Source organism: Bidens hawaiensis, unplaced genomic scaffold, assembly GCF_021521415.1.
Source record: "Bidens hawaiensis isolate Kalapana, Puna unplaced genomic scaffold, B.hawaiensis_p1.1 tig00014775_1, whole genome shotgun sequence".
NCBI lineage: Eukaryota > Viridiplantae > Streptophyta > Magnoliopsida > Asterales > Asteraceae > Bidens > Bidens hawaiensis.
In genome coordinates, this window is record NW_027492302.1 from 224,569 (window position 1) to 236,301 (window position 11,733).

At 34.6% G+C, this 11,733-nt stretch overlaps 1 pseudogene across 1 annotated transcript; it reads left to right on the plus strand.

Moving 5' to 3' along the window:
• The first annotated feature begins 2,551 nt into the window (after nucleotides 1–2,551).
• LOC143547698 (protein CHROMATIN REMODELING 25-like) lies at nucleotides 2,552–9,220 on the plus strand (annotated as a pseudogene). Its single transcript, XR_013137818.1, has 20 exons — nucleotides 2,552–2,835; nucleotides 3,388–3,768; nucleotides 3,888–3,971; nucleotides 4,610–4,847; nucleotides 4,911–5,036; nucleotides 5,122–5,178; nucleotides 5,263–5,349; nucleotides 5,530–5,625; nucleotides 5,718–5,768; nucleotides 5,856–5,930; nucleotides 6,054–6,140; nucleotides 6,210–6,301; nucleotides 6,913–7,045; nucleotides 7,146–7,265; nucleotides 7,364–7,477; nucleotides 7,577–7,660; nucleotides 7,765–7,839; nucleotides 8,275–8,333; nucleotides 8,404–8,653; nucleotides 8,736–9,220. The product of XR_013137818.1 is annotated as a protein CHROMATIN REMODELING 25-like (transcript).
• The last annotated feature ends 2,513 nt before the right edge of the window (nucleotides 9,221–11,733 follow it).

Here is an 11,733-nt window from a genome sequence, read left to right on the forward strand (position 1 = left end):
ATTGTGTTCCCTTGGGTTTTCCTATAAATTAAGCTAATTTCTTGTTTCTTAACACTCCACACACTACACTTAAACACTCCCCAAATCTCTCTCCCTTTGCTCTCTGCCGTAGTTCCTCAGCAACGCCACTCCTCTCTTTGCCTCAGTCTTCTCTTCTGTTCTGCCCAGAATCTCGGTAAATATAAATATATATATTTTGTTTTAATTTGTTTAACTAACAAAATCGATACTTACTGCATATATCCTAGACATAAAAACCAATCGTTAAACCAATAACCTCTTATTTATAGGTTAACTTTCGCTTGTTTAAAAGTTGGTTCTTGCATTATCTTTCGACGCACCTTTTACAGGTGAGTAATCTCGTACTTAATCCCCTTTTATTTTTAACGTTTTGGGATGTTCATGTGTTCGTACAACTTGAGTCTTAAACTTGTTTATGAAATTTATGTGCGCAAAACCCCATGTGTTATGGACGTTTACTTGGCTGTTTATTTGTATGTGTGAATCATTAACCGCTTTGTTCGGCCTATTCCGAAGTTTTCATGGATCCATTAGATGAACACGGGAGACCTATCGTTTACGGTTTTCTTGTTTTGTTTACACATGCACGTATGATTATTTGTTTTTGTGCTCGATTGGGAGCACGGATTGAACTATGAGCTATGATCTATTTAGGCTTGATCACAATCTGATTACACCCTATGTTAAACCCCAGTTAAGCACATGTTGCGCACAGTGTTTATTATTATCTATTTACATCTATTAAACTTGATTTCTCACCGACACGCAAGTGTTGACGTTTTATTTTAACACATGTTCAGGTTTGCTGTAGCTGCTTTTGGGAATCTCAAGGACACGTAGGATGTTTTCTTTTTCTTTGGACCTAGATTAAAATGTAACAAGACAAATTATGCTATTTGAATATTTTAAGTTATGATATGATTTATGTTACTTTACGATTTGTGTTCTGCGCGTGCGCAATGAAAATGTATTTATTAAATATTGACACCCAAATAGTGTCACGAGTAATGAAACAATACGTGGCGCCCCGATGTATAATCCGCCATCGGTCGGGGTGTTACATTAGGTTCTAAATTTCAATTATCTAAATTTCTTTGGAAGCCAAATAAGTATGAGAAAGATGAGTCGGGGGAGAAAAGATGGAATATTTTATCAATTTCACTATTTTAGTTATTTTTTAGTTTAGAGTTTTTTCTTTCTTTGACAGAATCCTGAAAAAAGAAGAAAAACCCTTCAGAATTCGATTACGCTCTATGCCCCATTGTTCACATAAATCAAGAGGTGAATTGACGTACTTATTGGATCCGTCGGGACTGACGGGGCTCGAACCCTCAACGCCCGCCTTGATTTGGCGGTGATCCTAGTAGGTACTAACATACGAAAAAAATGAACAATATTTAACTGACATGATTACACTGAGGTATGAGTGTTCTTCAGGTTGGATTATTATGGTTTCAAAGTTTTATATCTAGACGTATAACCCAATCCAAATATTTAACGATTTTTTCGGCTTCAGATATGGCTTTCTCAAGGTTACTTTTCGAGTTTCAGTTAAAAGTGACATATAAAATATAATCTTATGAAGGGTGTTTGGGATTTGCTTATTTTAAGCAAACTATAACTTATTTGAAAAAAATAAAGATGTTTGGTATTGTATGTTATTGTGAGGGATACGTTAATAAATAAGTTAAGAAGTTGTACGAAAAGTTATAAGGAGATAAAAGGTGTGTTTGGGATTGCTTATTTAAGTGAAAAATGACTTTTAACAAAAAAGACTTATAAAATTATTAATTCTTTTTAAAAAAATTATAAAAAAGTGTTTGGATTAACTTATGTGGTGGGGAAAACCAAAATGACTAAAAAGTACCATCTTTTTATTAAAAGGAGTGTAATGGGTTTTGAGGATTAGAATGATGTAATAGGTAAATCAAACTTATTAAGTTAATAAGTTAGAGATTCATAACTTTTCAAAACTCATTTATTTTTGTCTCATTCAAAATTCATAAGGTTTTATGATTTGCCAATACATACACCTTAGAGCATTCTCAATCCATTCTCTAAAGTTGTCAAACCCATATAATTTAGGGTAAATATTAAGAAAACCATCAAAATCACCTCTCAAATCCATTCCCTATTATATGGATGAGTTATATAACAACTAAAGTAAATCCCTAAATATAGGGACTCATGTTTGATCCATACCATATAATATATCACATATCTCCCAATCATCATTTACTATATAATAAGACAAAAGAGAAAAAAATAATAAAAAATTAATTTATAGATATGAACAGGGAATAGAATGTGGAAGAATTTTGAAAAATAATAGATAAATTTATGAAATGATGTTTTTAACTAAATTATAAGAAATATACATGAAACAGGATGTGAATGCTCTTATTAACTTTTTAAAAGATTTTAACAAGGAATCTCAAACACCCCTCCAAAATAAGGAATACAAACACCTACATAATATTGATTCAAGAGGCCGTGCATTTTACCGCCATTTTTTATTCGAACACAGGTACCGTACCAAACACACCATATAAATAAAACCAGAACCAGTCAGTCCTAATTCTGAAATAATAATTAAGAACCCTAGCTTAGCTTTAGCTCTTCTATGGAGGAAGACGATGAAGAAGTTATATCCGTTTCCGATTCCACCGATTCCGGCGAAGATTTCACTGGAGACGAATCTGACGATACAGACGATGTGTTATCTAGATCTGACAGTGATGAAAGTTGCAATCAAAACGACGCCGTACCACCACCACCTGTGTGCAAATCGCAGAACGTCGATGCTTTATTAAGGTACTCCATTAATTTACACCTCAATTAGATGCTATTTGTTCTCAATTATATTCATTTTGGACTAAGATATTAATATTTGCAACTTGATTTATAACAAAATCTGTTATAGGAAAAAGCTAGGGTTAGCATATAAGCCCTAACATTATATATTCATGTTATCAGAGCTTGTATATGAAATTGTGGGGCCGGTTCAAGCTAATGGATTGATTTAATAGATAAATAGGAGTTTGTGTTTGTATTTTATTGTAATCGAGTCTCTATATAACCCCAAAGAATTCATGTTAGGTTTATGGAGAATTGATAAAGTTATTTTCTTGATTAATAAAATTGGTGAGTTGTGCCAAATATTCTCGTGTGTTTATTTTGTGTTCGATTAATCAATTCCAATTCATATCTGGTGATTAAAATCATTCATTTTAGACTAAATTAGTAAAATTTGCAACTTGATTTCTATCAAATTTGCTATAGGAAAAAAACTATGTATTCATGTTATTGGAGCTTGCATTTGAAAATTTTGAATCAGCTAACATGAATTTGTGATTTTGGTATCAGAGGAAACCTTGTTGTGAAAAGGCAGTCATTACTTCCACGAGTTTATTCTGTTACCGAAAGAGAAGCTGTTCTCAGGAGGCCTTTTAAACCTCCTTCTGCTGATGGATATTCCAGCCAGAATGACCAACTGGTTCGCCGATTGTGTGCTCGTAAACGGTTTGTACCTTGGGGATCAAACAGGCCGGTTTTGATTCCCGTAACGAACAGGTTGAATATTCCTGTTTCTGTGGAAGAGGAAGTGCCAGAAGAGGTTATTAAGCTGCCACTGGATATTGAACCTATGATTTTATGGCAGCCTGAAAATGCTGAAGATGGAGATTGCAGTTTAATACCCATTGAAGTGGATCATATACTTGTTAAGTTCCTTCGACCCCATCAGAGGTACTGCATTTAGTTAGAAATACATTAGATATACATTAAGTAGATATATGAGAAATCAGTTTATGTAGGTTATGTCTTGATATATGTCGCTTACAAGCAGTTGTTATCTGATATTGTAGGGAAGGGGTACAGTTCATGTTTGAATGTGTTACAGGTTTTTGTAGCCCTGATATCAACGGATGCATTCTGGCTGATGGCATGGGGTAAATTGCTAAGTTTTACTTTCTATTGCTATAGGCTTGTAAACGAATCGAACGAACGCGAACAGGGTTTGTTCATGTTCGTTTGTTAACTTTAATTGAACAAACGAATGAGCTGAGCATTTAAAGGAACATATTTTATGTTCATGTTCGTTCGTTAAGAAAATGAACATATTCGTGTTCTCTTATGTTCGTTTGTTTATGTTCTGAACAAATTTAATGAACGAACATTAACGAACGTAAGTAAACGAGGAAAATGAACATATTCTTGTTCGTTTATTAAATTTGTTAGCTGATTTCACAAGGCTTGTTAGTAAAATTTGATTGAATGTTAAGTTAATACATGACTGGCCAGTTAGTATTTATATAAATTCAATTAAACATGTAAATGAACGTTTGCAAATAAACAAGTGTTCACAAACGTAATTGAACGCACGCGACATGCGTTCATGTTCATTCATTTAACTAAAATAAGCAAATTTTTTGTTCATGCTTGTTCAACATAAACGAACTTCCCGGCGAATGTTTTGCGAATTGTTCATTGAACGTTTGGTTCCTTTACAGGCTTAATTGCTCATAATGATGTGTTAAAGTACATTGGCTGTTTTCTTATGTAACCACTATTTTGTTTTTATGTATAGATTAGGGAAGACTTTGCAGTCAATTACATTGTTATACACTCTTCGTCAAGGATTTGATGGAAAACCGCTCGTCAAAAAGGCAATAATTGTAACTCCTACAAGTTTAGTAAGCAACTGGGAAGCAGAAATTAAGAAATGGGTTGGCGAAAGAGTTAAGCTTGTTGCTTTATGTGAAAGTAGCCGTGATGATGTCATCTCCAGCATTGATTGTTTTAGAAGCTCACATAGCCGATTACAGGTAAAGGTAGTTAAAGATTCCTGATGTTTGTAGTAGACATAAATTGACCCTGGTTCTCTCTAGGTACTGATTGTTTCCTATGAGACGTTTCATATGCATTCATCAAAGTTTAATGATAGTGGGTCTTGTGATCTTCTCATATGTGATGAAGCACACAGGCTGAAAAATGACCAGACTTTGACTAACAGGGTACGGGTAATTTTGTGAAAGTTCAAACTTTTGGCATTTTGGTATGATGGCATCTAACTACTGTCCATTTTATGTTGATTATCAGGCATTGGCAGCCCTTTCTTGCAAAAGACGCATTTTATTATCTGGGACTCCTATGCAAGTAAGGACTTGTTGTATATTTTTAGAAGTTGTTGCAGTTATTTTGTCTGTTTGTAACACCATCCTCTTTCATTTAAACTACCAGAACCATCTAGAAGAGTTTTATGCCATGGTGAACTTCACTAATCCAGGGATTTTGGGTGACGCTGCGTTTATTCGACGTCATTACGAGGTTAGCTAACTAATTAAGCTTTTAATTATTAATCACCATATAAGTTATCAGTTTCAGAACTAATAAGCATTGATTTGAGCGATACTGGATTTGGATTTTATCATGTTATAGTTCTTATATAATGTAACTTTTATTTATTCATTGTTTAACCTGAATTTTTCTTAATTTACTAATTTGAAGACACCAATCATTTGTGGGAGAGAACCCACTGCTTCTGAACAAGAGAAACATCTTGCCAATGAGCGTTCAGCAGAACTGAGTGCAAAAGTGAATCAGGTAATTTTGTTTCATTGATATATAACTAAAGCTAATTTATGATATTGGCTTCTTTTTCAGCATTTGCTAATTCCTAAAATTTGTGTTGTCAGTTTATATTGAGGAGGACTAACGCATTGCTATCAAATCACTTACCACCAAAGGTATGCAAATTATCTTTCATTTCTTATAGCTATTCGCTTATAGATTTTCTGTTAAATAAAAAACATTATGTTGAGTAATACTTGCAGATAGTTGAGGTTGTATGTTACAAGCTGACTCCTCTCCAAAAAGAACTGTATACTCACTTTATTCATTCAAAAAATGTAAGTTGTTGGGCATTACTGATAACGATATGTTCTTCATATGTAAATTAGAAGTGGTCTAATAAGTAAAAACCAAACATTGGTATGGACATTGATTGTTTGTTTTGGTAAATTTGAGTATAGGTGAAACAAGCAATCGCTGAAGATGTGAAACAAACAAAAGTTCTGGCTTATATAACTGCCCTGAAGAAGCTCTGCAATCATCCAAAGGTAAATATTACTGAAAGATTTAAAACAGTACAGTAACTGTTTTCTGATGCATAAGTTTATATATTGTAGCTGATTTATGATACAATGAAAAGTGGGAACCCCGGGACAGCAGGGTTTGAGGGCTGTATGCGTTTTTTCCCTCCAGAAATGTTTGCCGGAAGGTAACTGTTTCTTTATAATTATCATGTATTTTATTTTTAAGGAACTTACATAACCAGTCCATGTATTTTGTAAAATTTTGTTTTTTCAAGTTAAAAGGGTCTTTTGGTCATTTTGCATATACTTAGCAGAAAAGTTAACGAAAGTTAGTCTTAGACTCCAAATATGTTATAAAACTGAAACTACAAGCCCTACATTTGTGACTTTTGAAACTTTTCAAAGGTGTGACGTGGACCAAACATCAGGGACCATTTGTGTAATTACATTTTATTCCATGAAAATAAAGAAACAATAAAAGATAAAACAGACCAAAATACATTTTGCTTAATCGATTGTACCTATGGTATTAATATTTATTTTATTTAAGCGAGTCCCAAAGATTTATTATTTTGACTAACAAAGATAATTCAAGGATATTTTAGTCATATAATAAAAGTTGAACAGAAAATTTGGACGGAGTTAGTGAGCTGGACTTTAACTGATACGAAAATGAAACTACTGGACTAATTCAACCAAATGGACTAAAAGGGTTATTTTGGTCAGACCACAGACTTAAACTGTATTTAGTTCTATTATTTTTTTATATTCATCTTACTTTTAAGTTTTATGTTAGATCGGGATGTTGGACTGGCGGTGATGGTGCATGGGTTGAACTATCGGGGAAGATGCATGTGTTAACTCGTTTGTTGGGTCATCTGCGTACGAGAACAGATGGCCGAATTGTATTGGTTTCAAATTATACACAGGTCCGTTCTACTTTTAGTTATGAACGTTTAAGCAAAACCAAATTACATTATTATGGTCATTTGGTTTAAGGTGATGATGATATTATATTTGATTTTTCAGACACTGGACCTTATTGTTCAATTATGTTGAGAAAGAAGGTATCCATTTTTAAGGCTTGATGGGACTACATCAATCAGCAAAAGACAGAAGCTGGTCAACTGCTTCAATGATCCATCAAGGGTATTTACAAATAAAGATTTCTTAATTTGTCATATTTCAAATGATTAAATGAATAGTAATAATGATAATAATACGAATATACGATTAATTTATTGCAGGATGAATTTGCATTTCTTTTGAGTAGCAAGGCTGGTGGTTGTGGCCTTAACTTGATAGGTGGAAATAGACTTGTTCTGTTTGACCCTGATTGGAATCCTGCCAATGATAAACAGGTATGTTATCATTTTTGTAATTATTGTCATTGCTAGTATTATTTAGATTATTATTTTTTTAGTATTAAAATTATAATATCTTTACTTTCCTCTGTGTAGGCTGCTGCAAGAGTGTGGAGAGATGGACAGAAGAAGAGAGTATACATCTATAGGTTTTTAAGCACTGGAACCATTGAAGAAAAGGTAGTCGATTACACACATGTATATATGTATACACACATACACATGTATGCGTATATCGTATGCACAATCTAATTAGTGTATGATTGAGTCTAGTATTGTGGCAGGTGTACCAGCGACAGATGTTGAAAGAAGGGCTTCAAAAAGTAATTCAACAAGAGCAAGCTGATTCTAAGATGCAGGTGTTTGCCATATTATTTGTTTTTTTAACACACACACACACACATAGAAGAGGGTTCTACGCAGAAAACAGCTTTTTGCGAGAACAGAAAAAACAAAATAATTCATTTTGTTTTTTCAATTTTGAAATACAAGAAAATGGATAAAATTTAATATTTATTTCTCTCGTTTCAAATTCTAAAAAGGTACATAAACAGCATTTGTTTATTTATTGAACCTACACGTGTAGGTTATGCGTACTCGTATGTGTAGGCAAACGTTTAAAAGTGACAAAAAACATATGTTCAAATTAGTCTAATGGTTATTTTATGTATATAATTCCTGTATGTAAGAAATAAACGTTTTAAAACTACAAATCGTTGATAGGAAAAATTAAACGACTTAGGTTTTTCTTTTATGCAAATTTGCTATTGACTCACACCTCATATATGCAACACGGGAACAATTTCTCAGCAGAGGATTTACGGGATCTATTTACATTCCATGAAGATGCCACGTAAGCTTATCATATTTTTTTATCGACTATCTTTAGTTCATGTAAAGTTATTAAAATCTTAGTTTTACAGATCTGAAATTCACGAGAAGATGAACTGCGCACGTTGTGGTGAACAAACATCAGATATAATCTGTACGGATGAAGAAGATGAAGAAGACGACATAGGGGGGTTTGCAGGCATTTCCGGATGCTTGCATAAATTAAAACTCTCAGAGAAACAAGTGGGGACCCCACTTGAAGAAGATCTAGCTAACTGGGGTCATCATTTTTCACCAAATACTGTACCTGATACTATTTTTCAAGCATCAGCTGGAGATGAGGTAATCAGTTAATTCCATTAGTTTATCGTAATTTAATCAACGGTTCGACATAAATTGATGTTTGTTTTGTATTTTGGTGCAGGTGAGTTTTGTTTTTACAAATCAAATTAGTGGAAAGCTTGTACCTGTGGAACCAGTGGTTAAGCCAAAACCAGAGGATACACACATGTTAAAGGGTAATTCGGTCAAAAGTTATAAACGTCAATAGACAATACCATCTGCGTGGTCCAAAAGTGGGCTTGGGTCCATCGGGAACAAATTAACAACTTCTGTTTCATATAGGAAAACCAAAAGAAATAACTCATGTAGCTTTAATACCTAAACCTTCCGTTGGAAATTATTTGCCTAAAAAACGACTCTTGTCCGGTGTGGTAGATGATGAAGATGATTTTGCTTGAATGTTGTTGTACATGTTATATTGAGTTCATAGCAAAAGTTTCAGGTTAGCATAATGCTGTACTTTAGACTGTATATATACGTGGCTAATTTACCACCCTGATGATTTTGCTTTGCGTTTTACGAGTTAAGGATGTGAAATCCAACTCAACTCATCGTCTTGAACGGGTATCAACTTGCTTAGTACTATGAACCTGACTTGCTAACTTTTTAACAAGTGGACGTAGATGAACATAGGTGACATGGCTTTTTCTTAACCCCTTCTGTCAAATGAAACATGGAGAGGTGAGCATAACAAAAAAATGATAATAACCAAACCACTATAAAAACTAAACTAGAAAAACTGAAGAACATTAGTAATTGTTTAACTGATAGTTTGCTTTTGAACGTTTTTATAAGTGATTTTTTTGTATGGTTTGGATACAAACATCCATATAAAACGAAATTATACCATGCACAAACTTGTCTGTTAATAAATTAGAAAGCTCAATGATGTGGGCAAAATGATTCTACAAGATACAACAAAGCAATATGTGTCTAATACTCTAATCTTAATCATCTCTACACTAAAAGGTGGTAATTCTGATGGATAAGTGATTTATGCAAGGATTTTGGTATGCTAAAAGTCTAAAACCTTCTTTTGATAGAAAGTCTTTTAACTATTTAGGGCATGGAAATACCTTAAATTATAGGTGCACTTTTAGCTTTGGCACCCCCTCAAGAAAGCGCCGACGCACACCATAGACTATATTATTTTTTTGGTTAATGCATGCACCTTACGTCATGCATTGACTTGTTGCAACCATTCTAGCAGCCTACCTCAGACCTTCGTGCTTATCAGTTTTCTGCACGTAACTCAAATAGCAAAGTGCAAAGTGAATCATAAAAACATCATCACAAGTGAAACTCCCTTTTGAGTCTCTTGCCTCAATTGTTGTTGGGCTTGGAAGTCCAACCCGTGAGTGGGGGTGGCAAGCCCAAGTAGCTTCAACAAGTTTGTTGTGAGCAGAGGTGCACACAGAAACCGGTTAACCGATTTCTAACCGATTTTGTAACCGGTTACTAACAAATCCAATCCTAGCCGGTTACTAACTGATTCTAACAGCCGGTTAGTAACCGGTTAGTATTATTGATTTCAAAACCGGTTATAAACCGGCTAACCGATTTTTTTAATTATTATTTTATTAAAAACCGGTTATTAACCGGTTAACCGGTCCGGTCTAACTGGTCAAAATCGATTCTCTAACCGGTCAAAACCGGTTACTACCCTACCCGAAAAACCAGTCTAACCGGTTACCAAATTAACCGGTTATTGGTTAACCGGTTAACCGATTTGTGCACCTCTAAGCGCGTTTGTTTTGGGTACAAAATTTCACGGGTTCAAATCCTGTCATCCCTACCTATTACTCCTCATTTGAGCAGTAATGAGGTATTTTTTAAGATCATATCAACGCCCTGACTAAACCTATTGATGGTAGAGGTGAAATTTCATCTTCTGAATATAGGTTAATTGAATCACCCGCTCCGGGGATTATTTCTCGATGTTCTGTATATGAGCCTCTTCAAACAGGGCTCATTGCTATTGATTCAATGATTCCATAGGACGTGGTCAGCGAGAATTAATTATTGGGGATAGATAGATTGGTAAAACAGCAGTAGCAACAGATACAATTCTAAATCAATAAGGCCAAAATGTAATATGCGTTTATGTAGCTATTGGTCAAAAAGCATCTTCTGTGGCTCAGGTAGTTACTACTTTCTAGGAAAGGGGCGCGATGGAATAAACTATTGTGGTAGCCGAAACGGCGGATTCCCCTGCGACATTACAATACCTCGCTTCTTATACAGGAGCAGCTCTGGCTGAATATACTTGTGAGCTTAAGGAGCAGAGGTGCACAAAAAAACCCGAACTCGAAAAAAAAACACGGAGCCGGTTTTTTTAGTACCCGAACCCGACCCTACCCGTAGGGTACGGATAGGGTTTTCCTTTCAATGTTGAAACCCGAACCCGAACCGGTACCCGATCTAAACCCGATAATACCCGAAACCCGGTTTAAGCTATACCCGAAACCCGGTTCTAGTTATATCCGAAACCCTGGTTTTTTGCATATCCGAACCGGGTTTTTTGCATACCTTGATAATAGTGTTTGTGCACATGTTTTTGTGTAGCTTCTCACAGATCTATAGTCGTTCTCCAACGAATTTTGTTTGGAGCACATATATGATATAAATACTTGTTTAGAGCAACACATTTTGATATACCAAACAGCAACTTAAAACACATCAAATATATGATTTTTTTTTATCATTGTTTAGTTGTTTATATACATTTTAATGAACTTTGAAGTTTGTATGCAAAAAAATGAGGTTAGGATAAAAAAAATTGAAGCAGGCCCGTTGACAGAATAAAGCTGTAGAAAATGAGTTTTTTAATACCCGAAAAATAGGGTATTCAAAACCCATAAAATGAGTTTTTTCAATACCCGAAAATAGGGTATTCAAATACTCGTGTATTGAAGACCCGGTTTAATACCCGACCCGAACTCGGTTCACAGGGTATGGTTTTTCAAGCCAATACCCGACCCAAACCCGAACCGATTATTGCTAATACACGATTATACCTGAACCCGATTCAATACCCGAACCCGATTTTTTCTAATACCCGATTTGTGCACCTCTATTAA